The 21030-nt window shown below is 49.3% G+C and overlaps 1 protein-coding gene across 1 annotated transcript in view; it reads right to left on the bottom strand.

The window, feature by feature from the left end:
• LOC143373269 (uncharacterized) overlaps positions 1 to 19773 on the bottom strand; it is a 250056-nt gene extending 230283 nt beyond the window's left edge. The window contains exon 1 of the mRNA XM_076820371.1: positions 19714 to 19773. The gene's annotated coding sequence lies outside the window, so the exon portion shown is untranslated. The remainder of the gene's footprint in view (positions 1 to 19713) is intronic.
• Positions 19774 to 21030: the final 1257 nt, after the last annotated feature.

The following is a 21030-nucleotide window of genomic DNA, read 5'->3' as shown; positions in this document are numbered from 1 at the left end:
TAACATTCGATCCGTGAAGCCGAGGACGAGTGAAATCGAACGCAGCCGTCAGAGTGAAAAATCGGGACGCCGCAATATCCGCAACCGATTGATTTATCTTGAGTTTCGAGGCTCTCTTAAAGAAAACAGTGAGGCAATCCAATATCTTTCTCGCGGCGAGGTGAGGCCGCACGTTCGAATAGACCTGGTCATCTGTCGTTTCGACAGATTTTCATTCCATCTAGCAGGTGCCCGTAAATCAAAGAAATTGTCTCGCCGTTTCTCTCGCTGGCGGATTTTTCTAACTTATTTTTCCCATTTTTTGCAACTTCCTCGTTCGCAGTGCAAAAGGGCGTCCCGCGTTTGATAACTCTAAGAGCCGGACGATAAGCAGAGTCCACGAATTCGATGATAGACCGAGACTTGGCGGATCACAATGAAAATTGCGGGGGCGTAGCGTGGTCGCCGAGGGTTTCTAAAAATCGCGCAGCGTCTAAGCTCCTTAGCGCGGAGTATTTAAATAGTGTCAGAAGTTTTCAAGCTGCGATCAGCTCGAATGGATGAAAGGGTAGCCTGAAGTGAAAGGGGCTCTTTGTACGAAGATTTAAGAGAACGAGAACCGTCCGTCCGTTGCCTTTTTGCCATCTTTAGAAAATCCTTGCCTCGGTGAAAAGACCGGCCCCGCGGTACTTATTCGCCCTTACGCTTTCACTCGCGGAAATGCTTTTACGCGTCGCGCGTTATTCACGCTTTTCCGCCCGCCTGGGCGTATGAATTTCCTTCGCGACCAGTCCGCGCTGGCCGCATCGACATTCGATCGGTTCGCGCGTCCGACTGGCGCGCTATTAGACTGAAAAATTTAACGCGAGAATTTCGAGCCGGCGCGCGTCAGAATATGTTGTCGAGAATGTTTCGCGGGGCGAAACTATTTGGAGAATGGAAATGCGGGGTTATACGAGCGACCCGAGACCGGCGACGTCCGGTTGGCTTTACGATGAATCGATCATAAAAGCGCCGCGGCAAAAACCTCGCCCTCTGAAACGACGACGCCTTGACGCCTTATATTTTACGACTGGATACGAATACCTCTATCCACCGTGATTCGCGTCTCCTTCCGCTACATCTCCACCCACTTCCAGCGTCTACGAAGAAACAGAGACGCCCGGTTCTATACGGACACCGAACAATTAAAGGAGATACGATCTCGGGCTCCTCCTTATCCGTTTTTCAGCGGAGCATTCTTCATCCCCTCTCATTAGCGAGTCTCCGCGAGCGTTCTCGTTTATTTCACTATCTAATCGCAACAGAAATTTGTCACGGTAGAATTTCTCGCTCTGAGCGACACCGCTCTCGTTCAATCTGACCGTTTTACTTCGCGCAAAGATTGCATCCGACCGAAAGGACCGGGCAATCCTTTCGCGCCACCTTTCGGGAGTCTCGCATTCCTGGCTCTTCCGGGCCATTAGTATCCGTCCTCGAGCATAGGGGAAAATAGAGAAGAACAGGGAGGGCGGTACGTGGAAAAGAAAGCAACGGTAGGAACATCACGTGCCCGTAATATCTAACCGTCTCGGGGCATACAATGCGGGTTTGGATGAAGCGCCGAGTGTTAGGGTGAGCCTGTCCCTTTCCTCCCTGCCTTACTCGTTCCTTCCTCTTTTTGCGTCGCGTTATTTGTCTTCGAGTTTTTCCTTCGGCTCCTCCTCGCTCCGAAGAAACCAGCGGTCCAAGTAAAAACAGAATCAGGCCGTTTGTGCTGCCCGGTAATGTACGTAAACGGTTCCCCGTGCTCTTTGGAAGTACAGAGGAGAAAAAATCGCAAATACTTATTGACTAACAGTGGCTCAGGGAGCTCAGTCAATCACCAAAGCGTTGGGAACGCGTGTCTGACCAATGCGCGACAATACTACTTGCCCGTGCAGCCTATTCTCCTAGCTGTTGAGCAGTTCTGTCGCCTCTCGTCTCGCCAAGTGTTAAATGCACTTAGTTGTAAGATTAATTAACGTCAGTCAGTCGCGGAATAAATGCTACTATTAAATAACGAATACGAGTTACATAAATCCTCCATAACTGCTCCCAATTATCCTAAGTTGTATCCTGAGGAACGGTTTAATCAGAGTTATTACGACGAGTTCACGAAGGTTTCCGTCTCCGTCCGACATCCTGTAATACTCGGGCCGTAGAAGATTCGCGGGAAAGTTAAACAATATTTCGCCTCGCGATAAATAATTTCGCACCCGGCGTTCCAACGAAGTAAAGGAGCGGTTCTCCCCGTCACCCTTTGTCTGCGTCGCTATTTCTGTCGCATCGATAAGTCGCCACGATTTCCGCCACAGCTCCCTTCGACGGAGGCTCCGTGAAAAGCGCGAACAATTCCGCGCCGTGTCATTATTGCGAGATTTGTCGGTTCCCTAACGACGTCCACCTTCCCCTTGACAATCCGTCCCGCTTCTTTAGTCTCCGTCGTGCCGAAAAGGAGCGGCTCACGCTCCTGAATAGGCGAATGGGGGGCCATCAAAAAACAAAGAACATATTCGTGGAAGGAGAGAGAGAGAAGCACGGAAAGAGGGTAAGAAATTGCGCACAGAAACCGCGGTTGGGAACTGACTACGCTTAAATGCGAAGGAAAGAAGAGGCGGGGAGCAAACGTTGCCGCTGAACATTCAGCAAGGAAATCAACTGCGCTTCGCGCCAATTACCAACTAGCTCTTTCGTTTCTATTTAGAAATTATTCCGCCATTCCGTGGCTCCCGTGCAAATTAATTTTTAAACGCTCATTTTCTCGTCTCAACGGTCCCTTCAGAATTCAATTCCTGAATAAGACTGCTTTATTACGAAACATCAGCTGCAAGATACAGGGTCCGGGATATCTTCTCGAGCGATTAATTCACGCGTTACGGTCGCTCTTTCGCGCTCTGTCTATAGAAAGTCTGAACTCCCGTGCCTTCGGCTACCGTCCGTTTTATGCTCCAATCAAATATTCCATTCCCCGCGGAGCACGGCTCCGTAATCGCGCCGAAGAGCGATATACATGCGCAACAAAGTTCTGACAAGAAAAACAGTAGCGGCTCCTTAACACTTCGTTCGTAAACTCTCAAACCGTTACCGCCTGTTCATTGTTTCTGAACGCGACTCGAGGTAAGCAGAAACTCGCTAACTTAATCCACCCCCTTTCGTAGTCACCACCACTCCCAAGGAATCCCTGGCGACGAATCGTTCCTTGAACTTGACATTGCATTGGGATCGAATGGCCGACTACACAGTTGGACGGTGCTGTTGTACGTTTAGTCATTCGAGTTTCGGATTTTAGGAAGGAAAATAAGGAGACGAAACCTTTCATATATCAGACACCTGCTCCGATGGATTGAGTCATCTGGAACGACGGTGGATGGCTTCCCCCTGTTCGTAACATCGAAATGTCTACAATCCATGCTAACTTCTGCACCAAATTATGGGGGGAAAGGCGTGTACATCATAGAAGACGTTGTGAAAAGTGTTCCACGTTTATCTAGAACCGTCGACAGCGATTATCGCTTCGATCGAAGCCCCTTGTGTCCACATAATCCCAGTGACTTTGGATGTGACCCAGCTTTCAGAGAACTGGGTACCCTCTAACCTGGTTCCCTTTTTCTCACCGGCCTATTCGGTCCACCCTCTATCGAGCCTGTGCCGCCAAATTGTTTTCTGAAGTGCGGGCTACCCTCCCCGCCCCTCTGCACAGTCGATGACGCCGCGATCGATTGCAGTAAAGTACGCCCCGGTGATTTTATTTGAAAGCCGGAAACCGATGGAACATTTCGAGCCAGGAGAATCGCGGAAAAACCAACCGCGATTTCGCTCCCCTTCTTTGTTGCACGCAATTTCGCTGGACGATGGTTCCGAGCGTTTCCCCTTAAGCGTTGCTTAAATGTTGCATCGCGTGCACCACGGTTCCTCTGTTTTCCAACGAACGTTGTAAAAGTGTGATAAAAAAAATAAAAAAAATTGCGAAATCACCACCGGCAGTCGAGCGTGCCGGGGGCTACTCCGCAGGTTTTCTATTCCGCAATGCCAAAACTGTTACACTCGGCGAGTGTGTGCCGGTCGTTCAGGAGCCGTTGCAATCCTGGTGAATGATTAGGCCCACCGATGGAATGAAATATATAAGGCACAGGGACTTAGTCAGCATCGGCGGAACCCTCAGACCGGGACGAAAATTCTGACGGCGTCGCAACTATGCGAATTAACATGTAAATGGAGTTGCCCCGGCTCCGTTGTGTTTTCACTCTGTACCGGTTCCTTGCCTCGGTGATTTATGTCCCCTGTACAGTCTGCAGATAATCGCCCGCGGTGCAGCCTGCTATTCAACCGTCCCTCACTAACTGCTCCGCGCCGTTTCACCGTGTACAACTACATTATGAGTCACGAGTTTTGCGAAACGAGCCGCAGCGCAGAAGACGCTCGAAGAAAACGGTGCGCTCCCCCCCGTGAGCGATGGTGGCGGGTGATAGAGTTAATGACGTCGCGGCTATTAATTACATCGCTCAGGCAGGGAGAGCGAGGCCGAACCGCGGCTGGGGATGTTCGAAGCTGCCGCGAAGGAACGTGAACCGTAAGTGTTACGCGCGAACGCACAACCGACTACCCTGCCCGCGGACGCTAAGCCGCGGGAATTGAATTTTCCCGTTTGCATTCGCACGTACGATTCGGGGAAGAGGCCTCGAAAACTTTGCAGCTTTTGCGAGCTCAAGTATACGCGGCCTCGAAACTCACCCGGCGGGGGCGCAACTATTGCCTCGTGAAATTATCTCCGCGCCAAGTTCCGAGCGTTGTCCGTGTTAAGTGGATTGCGAGCACGGTGTACGAATAATTGTTTGATTTACAAGTGGATCTGAACGCTCGCGAAGTACGCGACACCTGCGAATTGGGAATTACAGTAATTCACGGCGAAACAATCGCCGTGATCGTCGGCGGAAATGTCTCGGCTGTTCGCGAACGGCCGCCAGCCCGGCGAGCGGCGTTTCGCAAGCGACGTGATAATTACACGCGAGTTATGTTCTTAAGACGCAGTAACGGGCAGACATGAATAACGGCGGCGCGCGGCACGGTGGTAATTAATCTAGCGGTGAATCGCATTCGATGAATATTAATGTCCCAACGAGAGGTAATTAGCATCGGGAGCTTTTGTTTCCATTATGAACGTCGTTTCTTAATTCGCGGCCGCGTGACGAGGTTGCCGGGCGCAATTTCCGAGGTCGCAGGAAAAATCTCACCCCCCGGGGAGGGGGGCGAGCGGCGGCCGTGAATCTTTATTTGACTGTTTTTCATTTATTGGCCCACCGCAGGCGACAGCAAACACGAGGATACGCACATGGGAATTAGCGAGCCGGATGGTAATCAATTAACGATAAATCAATGAAAAATGTCATTACGTTATTGCGGAGGAATCTGTCGCGCAGCAAACAAAACGAACCGCACGGTGCGCGCGAATGCATGCGTTGCGGACACATTGTACCAATGAAACGCGGCAATATTTCGCTTCCGTTAACTAACTGTCCCATCAGCAATCGATAAACCGGATTAAGCGAGAAGAAGCGGGGCGAAATTCGAAATTTCCACGGTCACAGTATTCTGTGTCTTTCTTGCGAGGAAACAAATGGAACTGTAGCGCGGCAGCCAATTAAAATCTTTCAGTAGCCTCGTTAGTGACATCGGCCGCGAATTAATGGAATACTGTGTCCGCGGAGAAAACCTTGCTATCGTTGAGAATTAATAATTCCTAGTTAATGACAATAGTAACGAGTTGATCGCCACTGTTATATGCGAGTCGTTCTAAATAGAGCCCAGAAGGCCCCGTTGGTAAAGAGTAATACGTTGCTGGAGTGGAAGAGCAATCGAGTTCGCAGAATGTTCGATTAAATTTAGAAGACGTACGACTTAAAGAGTTCCCCACAAAAGAGAAATACTGGGGCCGTCGTAAACTACCGATTCAATGTGAAGAGCCGTTTCGAGGTGGAATTTCATTTTATCTCGACGAAACGCCATAGATTAGGTGCCACCTCGGGTCGAGGAGCAATAAATGATCGCACACAACTCGCCAGTTCTATTCACGGGCGAAATCGATGCTTTATTAATCTAACTATGTGCTTGGGAGTTCAGTACTTCTGTCAGTGACTGATCCAAATTATCGATAGATCGCCCGTTCCCCTTTTCGAGAACGAACGGCAGTTAATCATGGCCCTTTCGTGTCTCAGCTGGTGAAAAGTCTCGCTGTACGTACCGTTTGGTTAACCCGGGAGTAGGCGCACGTCGGTCTTCTCGACCGACGATTTGATATGTTTTAAAACATGATCCATAGCGTTCGACTGTTTACTTTTTCCGTGGAGCTATTCCTCTTTGAAGGAGTTCTTGACTTATTTATGTTACGCAGCGACACTTAGTGCACTCGTTTTGGTTTTAAATCATACGTTTTTACGCGTCGGTCTTGTTAGTCTCATTTCGTCTGTCGCGTACGACGCGTACTGTGTGACAATCACGGCTAATACTAATTTCCGAAATTTCTTATTGATTGAAGACATTGAAGACGAGATCAGTGATTCCGCAGAAGATTCCGATTATGTTATACAATCCGATCACGATACAGATTCGGAAATTGATTCTGCGGATATAGATATCAGATGTAGAGGAGGCGTGTACTTTGAGTGAAGGAAACGTAAGTATTTATTCTTTATTCTCTCAAGATGCAGTTTCTAATCCGAGGAAAATATAAATATTTAATACGTTTATGAAACCATAAATTTATAAGTAGAATTTTTGAAAAACAAATATAAATATAAAATATATTAGATAATTGCTATTATTGAAAATTAAAAATCAAGTGATAAATTCAAATTGATAAACAGACAATGTAATTTTATATTTTGCATCCGCACAAATTTTTATATAACATTTTACTTTTAAAATCAATCACAATGCATCATTTGTATAAAAATAAATTTTCCAGAACTCATAATATTATAATAGGATTAATCATTTTATCATAAAAAATGAAGATTATTTACGTATAACGATTCTGAAGTAAGTAAAGTACAATGTTATCCATTATTTATATTATTTTAGTCCTTTTATTAAGTTATTTCTGATTACATTACCATCGGTCGAAATGACCGAGGTGCGCCTGCTAACGTAAATTATTTGGCGCGCCTACTCTCGGGTTAACGAAGTACGCGTCTGGCTCAGTTGTGCATTTAACATACCGCGCAAAAGACCACGATTACGTGTATCGTCAGTGAAACAGAAGCGATCGCCGTGCCGTTATTTATTTTCGCCAGGCACTTTTATATTCGGACGCATTTCAAAGCTCCGTTGCGCGTACTAACAATTTCGCGCAGTTGTTTTTGACGTTGTTAATTTTCAGTAGTGCGTTCAGCCGCACGCTGCGTTCAACGAGGCATTGTCGATCTCGAAACTGAAGTGCTCGTATGTGGTACAACCAATTATGGTTTACCAATAAGGGCTCGGTCTAGTTATCTCTTTATGTGCTGCACTTCGTAACGTACGGTATACGGTAGACCCCAGTAAAATCAACCGTATCCGTTCTGTAGCGCACGGCTACAGAGGACTATCATAAATGGACGTTACAATGGCATGCACGGTAATTCGCACGTCGAATGTTTCATTTTAATGTGCATTTCGAGAAGAATGTAATTAAAATACGTTTCCGATGGCAACGCATAAATTTGGAACGTAACGATGACCAATTGGAATTAAACTTACGTCTACACAATTACGGAATTTTAATTAACAGGCACGTTGGACAATGGTTATACCGATTCATTTTTCCGACGTATTGTTTCGAAGTAGAATGCCTCCATGATGCCAGGGAGTTGCGTTTCGATCCACCACAATTTTCAAAATGGAAACATGCAGGCCGCGCCAATACGGGATCGAGTTATTTGCGCGGTGAAGGCATATACACCACTGTCTATCGGATAGAGTTTACAATGCGCGGCTATCTGATGCCGATTCGTGTTAACAGACGGTTAATACACAGAAAGCTTGCACGTTACGCTCTGTATACACGTCCCGAAAACGTGCCATGCAGAAAATCCTGGAAAACCAAACCTAAACAGTTCCCCCGGCTTGGGGTCCGTTTAGAACTGTAGACAAAATACCGGATAACGAGTGGAAGCAAAACGCGCGCCAGCAGAACGCACTTCCACGCCCGACAGCCATAGAGAGTATTCAAAATGTAGATAGAAGCGAGCGTTTACAGTAATCCCTGTTGCGACTCGGTGAGCAGCGTTTTACTCTGATTCAGTAACCAACGATTCTTCGACCCCGTATATCCGAGTTGCTTTTTATTCGCAAATGTTCCCGAAAGTAATTAAATCTCCTTCCGTCCATCTCCCTCGTCACATTTCAATCTCACCCCATTAAAAGTGGCACTCTCTCCGTTCCGTCGAATACGAAACCAAAACGATGGCTGCTCAAAAACCTGAGCACCGCTGTATTTAATAAAAAAAGGTCCTAACGCTTCTGTCATCGGGAATGTTCTTAATTGGCACGGTGTACAGCGACAGGGTGGCAGGTGTTCGCTAGTATCCCGAAGCTCGCGAAGTAATCCTCGATTCGACGTTTCTGGTGGCGTCGCAACGGAAGCCGCGCAGAGTCTTGAATCGGCGGAATCAGTGGCGCGGATGCAGGTGCAATAACATTGCGGGCAGAGGGCGAGGGTGAATATCGGGATCCGGAGTAGCGTGTCCCCTAATTAATTGCATTACTTGCCACGCGTGTTTGCTTTCATTAATGGCGCCAAAGGCGTCCGCGTGGCTGGCACTCGCGCGTTGCGCCCGATCGGCAGGCCGATTGATCAAAGGATAGTCGTGACGCGTTGCCGATCCGTCTGCGAATCGCGCAAGATCGATACGCGCTACTTGGAGCGAAGTGTATATCGGTATGCGGGTGCCGGCTACGAATTCATCGAAATTCACCGATGGGGAATGTCCGCGTCGTCCGGTGGAATCTCACTCGACTTTACAGCCTGCTGCCACAGTGGGAGCGCAGCCGATTTTCGACACAGGGGAGGAATCTTTCGTGTCGTCAGGCATTATCGACACCGTTCGGATCGACCAATTACGACGTTTAACGAGAGTCGTAGACAGGAATGTCTTTGACCAGCCAATTAAAACTCGCCCGGCTCTAACTGCTCGATATTTAGATCCTCTGATCTGCTTGAATCCCCCCCCCCCCCGCGATTTAGCGATTCTTTGAACGGAACCGTTTCATTAGTCGCGGCGGCTGCGTCGATCGATTCGAGTCGCTGGCGAACGATTGACACACCGGTGTCGCATAATCGGGCTAACACGTCGTGATCGCCGATTAATTGCCTCTCGATTAGGTATTTGAAAGCGACGCGGATCGCGATCGTCGACGGGCAGCGAGAAAAGCCTATACAGGCTGAAGGCGCAGAGTGGCTCGTACGCGAAATCCAATATCGAATCTGCGTTTCTCCTAACAATGCTGTCGAACGAGCTGCTGGGAGGCGCGTAAAATGGCGCGCGACTGGACGAGCGCCAACTTGGAAATAAAAATCGCCAATTCCGTTCGTTAACGTTATCGACATTTCTATGTTTCTCCGCGCTTCAAGGCCCCCCCGTCGGATCGATAAAAATTCTAGCCTGCGTTTTTTGATCGGCCAAACCTTTTCGATAAAACGCGAATTTCGCCCGCTCGTTTGCGTGGGTACCAGCGGTTTTGCGCGGGATGAATTCCCGAGGGGGAGAATCGCAGGGTGCGCTAGTGGGAAAGCTAGAAGCAAGATATAGCTGGGGGATCTGCGGCTGTGCATAAACGGAGGTAGAACTGTGCCTATGGGAATATCTATAATTTCTAGGCAATCTTGAAGAAACGTTAATTGTTCGAATTCACCTGTCGATGGAATCGATTTGCAAGACTGGAGAACCTTTGCTCACAGGCGGTGTGTCAAGGGAATCTAGGTCCCACGATTCTGGAGACCTCTGTCGATGATATGACATCCCCGTGGTCGCTGCTATCGGCCGCCACGCCTCGGGGATGTCTGTATTGACTCGGCTCAACCAAAGTTCCGCGGAATCCGAAGTAAATAGCTCTGGGTTACGGTAAGTTTAGAAACTCTGTCTTCCAATTTGTCCCGTTTCGCCCTGCGCAAGGGGAGCGTGATTCTAAAAAGAATACTGACAACAAAGATAAGGGGACGAAAGAGCGCAAACAGCGGTACAAGAATTGAAGAATCTTCTGTGTCCTTTGAGAGCGTCTCCATCTCGCATAAGTATTTGCAGACTGGATTCGCGCGCAACGTTCAGTTCAGCATTTCCTGCTCGACTTGCCTCCAATCCACCGCAGGAACGGATTCAGCCGGATTTCATTCCCAGGAATGACTTCTCCAATCAAAGCCGCCTGCGTCAAAGAGGCCGAAAGAAATTCGCTAGAAGATCAGGTTTTATCCTCGCGAAACCTTCCCCGCGGAACAAGTATCGCGTGCCACGAATTTCGGGCGGAACGGAACGGGTGTCCCGGTGACAGGGACAGACTATTTTCAACCATTCCGAATCCATTACCGCGGTTCCATCCTTCTGTGCCTGAAGTCGACTACGAGGCAATGTATCATCCGTAAGTGAAGCCACAGAATGGCGATCGTTCCCTAACTCTTTGCTTCCCTACTTTCTTTCCCTCCCCTCCTTCTTGCCTGGCCCGCCACGCAGCCGGTTCTTCTATTCCGCAGCAAACAGGGCGCAGGGCGAGCTTTCCTCTCGGCCGACTCACCCCATGACAACTCTCGCAGACTTATAAATCAAACCCTGCGAACAAATCACTACGGAGATCCGACGGTGGTACCAAACGCTCTTCTTACTCCTCTTCTTTCCCTGCCGCTGGCACCCTCGCTCTCCTACCAACGCACTCTCTCGCCCGTCCACCCACGCGCTGTTTCTTCAGCACCAAGTCTATCCCCAACGCTGCACCGAGACCTTTTTCAACGGTACCCACGATCTTGCCGAGGTTTTTGCAGCTCTAATTCCATGTAAGCTGGGATTCCTCCCTCGCAAAATCCTCCCACCGCAGCCACTCGTTACCCCCGCTAAGAAGAATTTATGCGAACGCCGTGTCGCCCGTTGAATTTCGAACGACAGAGGGACTCGCGCGATTGAATTACTCGCAAATAAGCTGCGGGACGAGTTGGATTACCTAGAGCAGGTAATAACGGTTCGTTCGTTTTTCCCCCGAATGCTATCCACGGGTAAGTAAGATAGAACGCGTACTCCGCGGGGACACATCTGTTTAGGAGTAATTTACGATCCTTCCCGGCATTTTTGCCCGTGATAATGAATTTTCCTCGAGAGCCGTAACATTTAATTCCGTGCTCCACACCTCGCGAAGAGGACGATACTCCCGGGATAATTTTCACGGATAGATACGTAACATTTTACCCGCCATTCGCAACGCGGATCAGAGGAAGTCGGGGAAGTTCGAGCCGCTAGGCATTCAAGCAGCAGGAGTTGTCTTAAAGTTCGCGCAACTCGAGTGCAGGACAATTTCCGTTCCCCTTCCGAGTACGACTTCCGCCCGCGTACATGAACGTCCCCCTTTCGATGCGTGCTCTCCCGCAGGCTCGTGCCTTCGTCATGCGACGCTATTCACCCCACGACTACAAGGGACACATAGTTAGCTGTTTCGAAGCCATCAAACAGCCATTTCCGTGCGTTTCGGTAAGCTGAATCCGGTTGTCGGGGCCGTTTACGAGCGCCCCGTTATGGTCCGCCTTCCAGCTGGATGTCCCCAGGATTTAATTAGCGCCGGCTGACCGAGACGCACGCGGACCTGCAACGGGGACCAGCGAGATGCGTTTTCGTTCGATCCGGCCGTCTTACGTCGGCCTCGATCGGGGAATGCATAAATACCGAGGAACGCCGAACTATTCGGCCCATTCGGCACAAGTTCCAGCGGATCTGCAATTCTAACTCGACTAATTGGGAGGCACAGATACCTTCGGAGAAGGCCGGTCGACTGATGATACGCCTGTTAGTTAGTTAGTTAACGCCAGACAGTAACTGTATATCCGTCACGTCAAGTTACGTAAACATAGCCAAGAGACCATAACTTCTCGGGGCACGCCAGCGAAACGTGTAAAGCAACTTCAGGGACAATTTAGGGATCAGCAATCAATCTGCAGCTGGGCGTGCATGAATGCCCACCGTGTCGCGGGCTTCAGATTCGAAACGCTCCCGGAAATTTCTATAGGGGAAAACATATTATTCGCGCCGGCGAGGAATCGGTAGAATGGAACCGCCGGCTGCGAGCCAGGCTGTTTTAGAACGTCATCCCGGACGAATTAATTGCATCTAACAATAAGAGCTTGAAACGCTTCCCGGAGCGGTGATTTCGATCGATAGCGAGCCTCGCTGGAGGTGTATTTAAGCTGGAGTTTATCTTACAGTTAGTCAAATCATCTGACCACCGAGGGGTAGCTAAAATACTCGCGGCAGTGGAGCAGTGCTTGCGGCCAGATTTGGATTTATGCGAGGTACCATTACGAGCACTCAATCCCATTGCCAATGAACCGGGAGCCCCGTTCCGATTCATTTCCGAGTGCGGACTTAACGCACTTCGCGGTCGCAAACCCATGGGCCTTTGCACGTACGAGGTGCCCGCTCTTTTATCGTATCGGGGATACCTATTGTCGAGCGGAGGAAGAGGAATTGTAATTCAAGCAGGCAATACGCTCCGTGCACTGAATAATCACGCAGGCGATGGCGCGGGTTTTTACGAAGAAAAAGAGGTAGATACTCTCGTCGATATCGAATGGACATCGGAGGGAGAACGCTCTAACGATATTAGCGCATTAAGTGGTTCAACATAGCCTACTCATCGGCGATCGTTAATATTTGATAGAGTTCACGCAAGCACAGCAGCACGATAAGTCCGCGCGATGCACGAATGGGGGGAGCTCGTAAATTCTTTAAATTGAGAGCGACTCAGATGTCCGATACGTCAGCTGCTTCCGTGGACAGTAGAATACTCCAGTCACGCGGTCTGAATTCTGAGCGACGTGCCGCACAGTCCATACACCGATATTCTCCGCTTCCATCTCAGGTTTCTTCCCTCTTCGCTTCCTATTAGCCCTTTCCCTTTCGTTCCTCCCCTTTCTGATACCTGCACCCTTCGCCTCAGCGACCTTTCCCGCGACAAGTACAAATGTGAAACGAAGCTGGTTTGTTCGCCCCGCGAAGATATTCCACTTAAGGGATTACAACTGCTATTCACGTCCGGGTCAGAAAATGAGGGACGATGGCAAGGCAGGTGAAAATATTTCAAGCCGGTATTTCCAGGGTTCGCGTTCCCTCCGTTAAAACTTGACTCGCGAAACACGGTCAAGCGCCGCTATCTTAGCGCTGCGCTAGAATCGCAGACACTTTCGAAGACGAATGCGACGTCTTGGAAAGCAATTTGCATCGACCTGCTCGCAAATCGCATTTCATCGGTGATCCTCCGCCGCTTTGAAACGAAGCCAGAAATTAACGCGCTCGATGCATCCTCGTTTTACGTTCCCTCGCGTTTTATCAAACGCTAACAACTAACCGCGGGGAATTTTCCGTTCAATTAGCGGTGAATTAGAAATCCTAGATTTAATCGCGGAATCAACCGTGCGGGCCACACGCTTCGCGTATCAAAAGCGCGAAATTCCACCTGGCGGATTGGCCTTTCATTCGTTTCGGTCACGCTCGTTGTAACGTTGGGCGCTAAATTTCAAACACCGATAACGCCGATCATCCCGCCACTGGTTGCTCCAAGAATTCCACGGACCTACCGAATGCTTTCTGCATATTCAAGCAAATTTCGGGGGCATTAAAACGGAAACGAGTTATGCATGCACTTGTAAGTTCGGAACGAGGCCAACGAAGCAGTTGCCTCCGAGGAAGCCCTCTAATGCCGAGCAGCCGACGCTTTGAACTTTTAACGCAGTAATTTCGAAAGGCATTTTACCGGCGCGAGATCGCTGGCTCGCAGGAGCGCTGGAAACCAAGAACTTTTTACAGAGCGCCGAACCTATTCCCGGGAGGCATACTTGGCCAGAAACGCAAGTGAATGCCAGTGGGATGAAAGGAGGAAAAAGTGGAAGGTTCACTTTCCCCACTTCCCGGAACTTACTCTATAAAGTAGCAGCCTATTATCCTTGTAATTACCCTACGGCAATGCATTACCAGAAGAGTTTTTAATTACCTGTCCTTTAACGAACGATTCCCTTCCATGGTGCCCAGTAACTGTGTCGTTACGCGAGCCGGCCCTGTGGCCTTCATTCTTTGGTCGCACGCGCCTCGAATTAAGTGTTCCCGCGATGGAGTTATGCAGTTCCAGGCGGGCGTAAAAGTTATGGGAGAGCTCGGGATTGCGCCGGCAGTCGAACAATACGGGGGCAACTCGTTCGGAATCTGCCACGAGCCGCTAACTTTTTGTTTCGTATCAAAACTTCGCCGCTTCGAATGGAATACTTTCGTGACTCCGGCAATTAAAAACAACAGCGGACAATGCTGTCGCGATGCAAACGTCTGCGCGGATTAAGTAGCTTCTTTCACCGCGACGGAGCAAAACGGTGGAATTTAAACGCGACGGATTAGGGACAACTAATGACAGAGGAGCGCGCAGAAAAAGATTGTAATTGTCCATCGTTTCAGCTGGAAGAGGAAGATGAATTAAATACCAACGATGCTATTAAACCCCTGCCCGACGAGGTGGGAAAGAGAGAGGATCATATTCCTGAAACATTCCAGTAATCGTAAGTTCGCGGTAGTCGTTGCGGTTGGAGGAATTTCTGAAAAACTGGGAGCCAGGACCGGCGACGGGGAAGCTTGGAAACTTTCAACGAAACGGACGATTATTCTTCTCTAACAGAGGCGTACGGCGCTACAGGCGCTTCCTAAAACGGAGGGGAGCCTTTCGATTAATCCATGCAAAAGGGAAACATTTCTCGGAAGGCGTCTCATTAATCAAAAAGCGAATTCCGGTTGATCGGAACTGGTGCATTTTACCGCGAGTTTTCTCGTCGATTAAGAACGCCAGGCATCGGGGGAAATCGTACGTTCAGCGACAAAGAAGTCAAAGGAGGAAGCAGAGGCGTGTACGCAGAAGGTAGGCTGTTGTACTTATGTCGCGGCAATTAATTCGAGTCCAACTATCTTGGAAACTATCTTCAACCGTAGCTCTCTCTCTCTCTCCTCTCTAGAAGGATGCACGCGTTACAGTCGGAGCAATCTGTCTGCTGTTCCTTCCGTTCTAAGTATGGCCGGCGAAGTTAGTCGGAGATTAGGCGTCGCGTAAGGTAGCAGCGTCGCATTCGAGTCGCTTACGCTGGTTTCACAGCTTAAACCTGTGTTTAGACCGGCTGCCTGCTAAATTATCAACAAGACCGTGCCACCGTGAACGCGCGCCCATTCTTTGCGAAAGTGTCCCTAACGTATTCGCGGAAAGACAATGGGAAGCGAGCGGGAAACTTGCCGCGGATTTTCAAGTGCAATTAAAGCGGCTGCTTAAGCCGAGAAATGAACGTTCGCGTTCGGATAACGCGGTGGCAACTAGCGGCATCCTATCCGAGTGAAGTAGAACTGTTTTCGGTGTCGCTTACTATTTTCCGGATACAGAGGAAGGCGCCAACGACGGGGCGTTAAAATCTTGAGGAGCACAGGATTTAATAGTAGCCTTCTCAGAGGCGTAGTTCGCTACTAGCAAAGCCCATCAACGACACCGCAGAGGATAGCACTTGCGCGAGTCCTTCGATACAAATAGGATGGGAGGCGCATTCGAGAAGTGCGCGCCTGACCCCGTAGAAACCTCCGGCATCGGAGTTCGCCGTTCAAGAGGGAGCTATTTGAATGGAAAACTCACGCGATCTCGTAGTTTCGCGGTTGCCCGCTCGGGACTGCTTCGCCTCCGCTGCACGATTATTATCCTAATTCGAGGGTGGCGTGAGCCTCGCGAAGGAGGAAATGAAAAGATTCCAGGCGGCTTAGCGTGTCACGCGTGTAACTCACGACAGGACGAATGTTCCGGCTTTCCTCGGCGGTTTCCATCGTTAATCTTAGGAGAGGCTCACCGCCGATGGCACGCCTAAACGAGCAAGTCGAATCCGAAGCTGTGCACGGGACAGACCGGTCGAATTTATCTTCATCACGGAAGTAGTAGTACAGACTACGACGAATGTTTCTCGTAATTCCGTTGCTGCGCTCTTATTCCTAGTCCTCAGTCGCTTTTTCTGCTTTTCCCTATTAGTCAACGTGCCTTCGATTGCCAGCCAACGCCCGACGAGCTGGGATCGGTTCAGCTGGAGACTATTTTGACACGACTGCAGAAATGAGGAGCGAAGAGGCCTCGAAAGGAGCGTACGATTTTTCAACTAACGCAATGGATCTCGTGGAGCGTTAAAAAAAGATCGATCCGCGGGGGTCCTTTGAATCTATGAAGTGGTTATGAAACCGTAAGCAGCTGCTCGTGGAATGGTTTTTCCCCTCAGCTCCGTGGGCTTTGCACTTTAGAAGAGTAGCGAAGGAAACGTATGGGACGCTAGGGAAACATCTACTTTGATAGTGGATATCAGCCTCGACCCCGTCTTTTATCCCCCGGGCCGGCGGCCTCTCTCATTTCCTTTCCCCTTTCGACTTCGCCTTACAATAACAACTGGCTAACCACGTTTGTGCTTTATCATACCTTTGAACTCGATCGCGAAATATCGCGTTACAATCCCCGGGAAAAGTGCCTCTTCCCGGGGACGTTCATGGACGTCGCCGGAGGATTTGAAAGTGCCGTAACATAAAATTCCTGGCGGCTCTATCGGCGAAATAAAAAAAAAAGGGAAGCCCCGCGACGTTGTAACGCCGGCAATACGCTTCACTCGAAAGCCAATCCTCTTCGACGTAATGGTAGCGCGGGTTACCGCCGAGCATAGAGCCGCCTCCCGCTCCGGACCTGCTAAGTTATATCTGGGAAATTTATTCGGGATCACGCCGACCTGGTGTGATTAAATAAAGATATCACGTGCCAGCGGCTCGTTAAAAGTCTTTAGGAGGCCATAACTTTATCACGCCTTCGAGGATAGCTGCCGCGATAAAGCGCGGATATGTCTCGCGCTACGTACGCGTACCCGAGCGAAACGGGTCACGGGTCTATTCGTTTGCTTAATGTTTTATCGGCGGCTGATGCGCCGCGGAATGAGAATGTCTGGTTTAAGCCTGTTGAAATTCACAGGAGGGCTTCTCGTTGGACGAGAGTGCTCTCGCTCGTCGAAGGGAAGGAGAGGGAAAAAAAAACGCGCGGCAGGTACGGTTAGCCCAGCCTAGAAATTCGTTCACGTCCGCCCGAACTTTTCAATCCGAGCCTCGAGATAGTTGAACGTATCGACGGGACTTCGACCCGATTTTCCGGAGACACACGGCCGACGCGAAGCTCTTTTTTCTCTCCTCCCCCTAACGGCGAAGGCGTGTCGGTGACGTTCCATACGGGGGTGCCGTCAATTCGAAAGTTAACCGGAACAATTACCGATCGAATTTCCACGCCAGCGGGCCGCGCGGCACGCAATTCGGGAACAGAAGTATAGCTACTTATTTACTCGCGATTCCTCGATGGCCGGAGCTCGTTTTATTGACAATCAAGTGATACCGGTTTTATCGTGCTCCGTTCCGCGATCCCACCGAACAACGCGTGTGCAAACCGATCGAAACGGCGTGTTTCGAAAAAGTACACGCCCCGCTAACGGCGCCCTTTGTTTTATCGGCCCCGACGACCCAATCGGTTTATAAAGACCAAGCCATAGAAAGCCCGATACAAAAGTCATTATCGAGCACGCTCCTGTAAGCCTCGACTACGTTCAGCGATTTTTCGAATAATTTCCCTGCGCCACCGAAACTGTCGATACTCTGGATAGAGGCCAGTGTAGCAGCGTAATAGAACGCGTCGAGCAGTGTGTCTGCAGACGTGTGTGCGCGCGCCTTTGCAGCCGGTGTATCCACGCGCGCGAAGTTTCACGTTAAACAGCGTCTTCCTTTTTAACCTTTTAGCCAGTGTCGCGTCGTCGGAATATATCCACTTGGTGGTGGCCTGAACTCGAGACCTCGGGACTCTCGCGGGCGTCGTAAGAGATAAAAAAAAAACGCTGCATCTGCTTCATTTTACACGGCACGACTACCCCGAAGTGTTTAACGATTCCTGTGCATCGGCCTGCGACACGCGGCACTGTTATGAACCCCCGGTTTTCAGGAATGGAAATTCATTAAAGCTGGAACGGCGAACGACGACTGTGCGAGTACGTAATGGTGTGTATGACATTTGGAAATAACAATTCCACCATTATATTACGAGCAAGTATCTTTTTGCGAGCATTTCGATCGATTCACTATTTAATTATTCGGAACGTCTAGCTGAATTAATTACTTCGAATTGGATGGAAATTAGCACCGGGTCGATGGTACTTTATCGAATGAAATTTATTTTATTCCCTCCGCGGCTAGCATTACCGGTGAGTATTTAATTAACTGGAATATCAATCTATTCGATCAACAGTCCTCGGGGACGTTAGTCCTAAAGCGAATTTAGCTGCGCTTCTTTTCGTCGAGAAATGAGACGCGTGAAGCAGAATACGCGGGCAGGTCCGCGTACGTAGGTGTGCGTGAGTGAAAGCCGGAGAAGCTGGACGATTTCGGGCAAAAGGAAGCATCGTGTTCGCGCTTGCTGTTCGCGGGTGGATCGGCTATTTCCTCCATCTTCCCTCCCATTGTCAAGAAAATCCATAAACACGTCGCCGTCTCGGATGCAAATGAAAAATGAGGGGAAAGAAGGTGTCGAAACATCGCGGGAATGTTTTGCATCCAGTTCGCTAAATATCCCGCGGCTGAAGCGCTGCAAAGTATACCACCGTCGCACGCGTCAAAAATTTCTGGGACGAGGCAGCGTCACCCACCCCAGGGTCGAATGGTGCTACGTATTTGAACGTAATGGTAATTGAGTCTGGCAACGGAGGTAGACACACCAGTTTCCTCCCTCTCGTTATCACACTTTTCGACCTTCTACAGGCACACGCGTACCTCTCATTTAATTATCTCCTCATTAGTGAATCGCGTACAGTTAGTTGCTATACAGGGGCGGCGCGTTTGTTCCGGTTTCAGAAATCGACTTGCACGCTACTAATTAAAATGCACTTGAATGCTTTCCACGGGGCCGCTGCATTTAGAATCTCTTAATTTTCGGGGGATCCAAATAGCGGGCTGGGGAATGAAGAGTCGAATCGATTCAGCTGGTGGAATTAATTAAAACAGAATCGCGTTAGATTCTTGAAATATTTCTGTTACTTCGAGGAGCGTGCGGAATGGTTCCAATATAAATTCACTGTACGGCGTTCAACCGTGTTAAGATTCGCACCCATTGGAAGTGACGCAGTACATTATTCTAGCGTTGAACGGTATAATTACCCCCAAGTATCCTTGCAATTAACGCGAAGCTTAGGGAACGAAATTTACAGGAGGCTGATTCCGCTTGAAATCAGAGCGCAGCCAACAAACCGAGCGACGGCGGGTCGCGAACGCAGCTGCGCTTCGATCAGAGGATTCTCCAGTAGGTGCGGACCATCGAGTTTACGGTCCCTGAACGCCTCGACCCCGAGACAGAACGTGGCACCGATGAAGAATGTTTAAAATAATATTTCAATATCTCTCCTACACGGGATTCTCTGTAACTCACTTTAATAACACTGGTTAATTAAAGCACAATACTGCCACAGACAACCGTACCGACATCTAAGTAATTCGCCACACTTTGGCGCGATACGTACACCGGCGATGTTGCTGCGGGCTAAACTAGAACACGACTGACCTGGACATACAAGTCAAACCCTGTTTTGCTCTACGCATCGAGGTCACGAGGAAACACAACAAAGCATGTCCTAGAGATTCTCCGTATTCTTGCACTTCGGAGTAGTAAGCATTCATACGAATGGCTTTGCCAAGCTCAGGGCCAGCCTTTTGTTTCACGCGCCCGTCTTTACCGTCGGAATGCCTACACTTTTTCTTTTCGCTCGCTCTTTCTCTCCCGTCTTTACTTTTTTTTTCCTGCGTCCAATTTTAAATAAACCTCCCCGTTACGCCTATCAACTGTTCCATCCCAACGCTACGGAACACAGACATTGTATTTCTTTGCATTGTTCGTCGTAAAGGACTCGAGGCCAAAGAATTTCGGCAGACACGTCCGCCCTTCGTTACGAGGCGAAATTTTCGTGCATTCACACTTACGACCCGCATTTTCATTTTCCACCCGCTGACGTTATTACAAACAACGCGTCCCTTTGTTTATCGTCGCACGACGCGGGTGACGTTATTGCAATCAACGTGTTCTTTTATCTGCCGCACACAATGCCGTCGACATTATTGCGACCTAAATGCGTGTTCTTCTCCCTATTGTATTCGCCAATGTCATTCGTAGCTTATGCGCCACGTTCGTTCGCTGTCGCCGATGTTGCATTATCGAATTATCGCAGGTCTTCGTTGAAAACGAATTGTACATCGGGTACACAAACGCATGATCTCGTTCGGGGAACGCCGTTCCCTTTGCAGACGCAGTCCAGAGGGAAACGAGGAAGTAGAAAGGAAATAAACAATTATCACACGCACGAGAGGATCCGCCGAACGGACGCGCATTGTTTGCACGCTAGATAATGGATTAATTTAGGGGTGCGCAGGGTTCAGTTTCGGAAAGACAACACAGGAGAATATCAAAGAGATGGGGAGAACAGCAATCGTGCTCGACTCCGAGTTGGGATTCGAAGGAATCGCACTGGAGATACGAGTTTATCGCAGAGGTACCTAATTCATTGTCCCACTTTTAGAAGTACCTAGCCGAATCCGCTGCGTACATATTGCCAGGGGTCTTCCCTTATTTACCTTGATCGCGCGACTACGAACCATGCGCAAACTACATCCCTACTTGTTACGTTACAACGATCGTTGCAGCAACGCGATCGTCGGCGAGCCGATTATGTATATCAATTCGCGATCATTTCGG

Source organism: Andrena cerasifolii, chromosome 9, assembly GCF_050908995.1.
Source record: "Andrena cerasifolii isolate SP2316 chromosome 9, iyAndCera1_principal, whole genome shotgun sequence".
Taxonomy (NCBI): domain Eukaryota; kingdom Metazoa; phylum Arthropoda; class Insecta; order Hymenoptera; family Andrenidae; genus Andrena; species Andrena cerasifolii.
The sequence above is the reverse complement of the archived record's forward strand: the minus strand, read 5'-3'. Positions and strand labels throughout refer to the sequence as shown.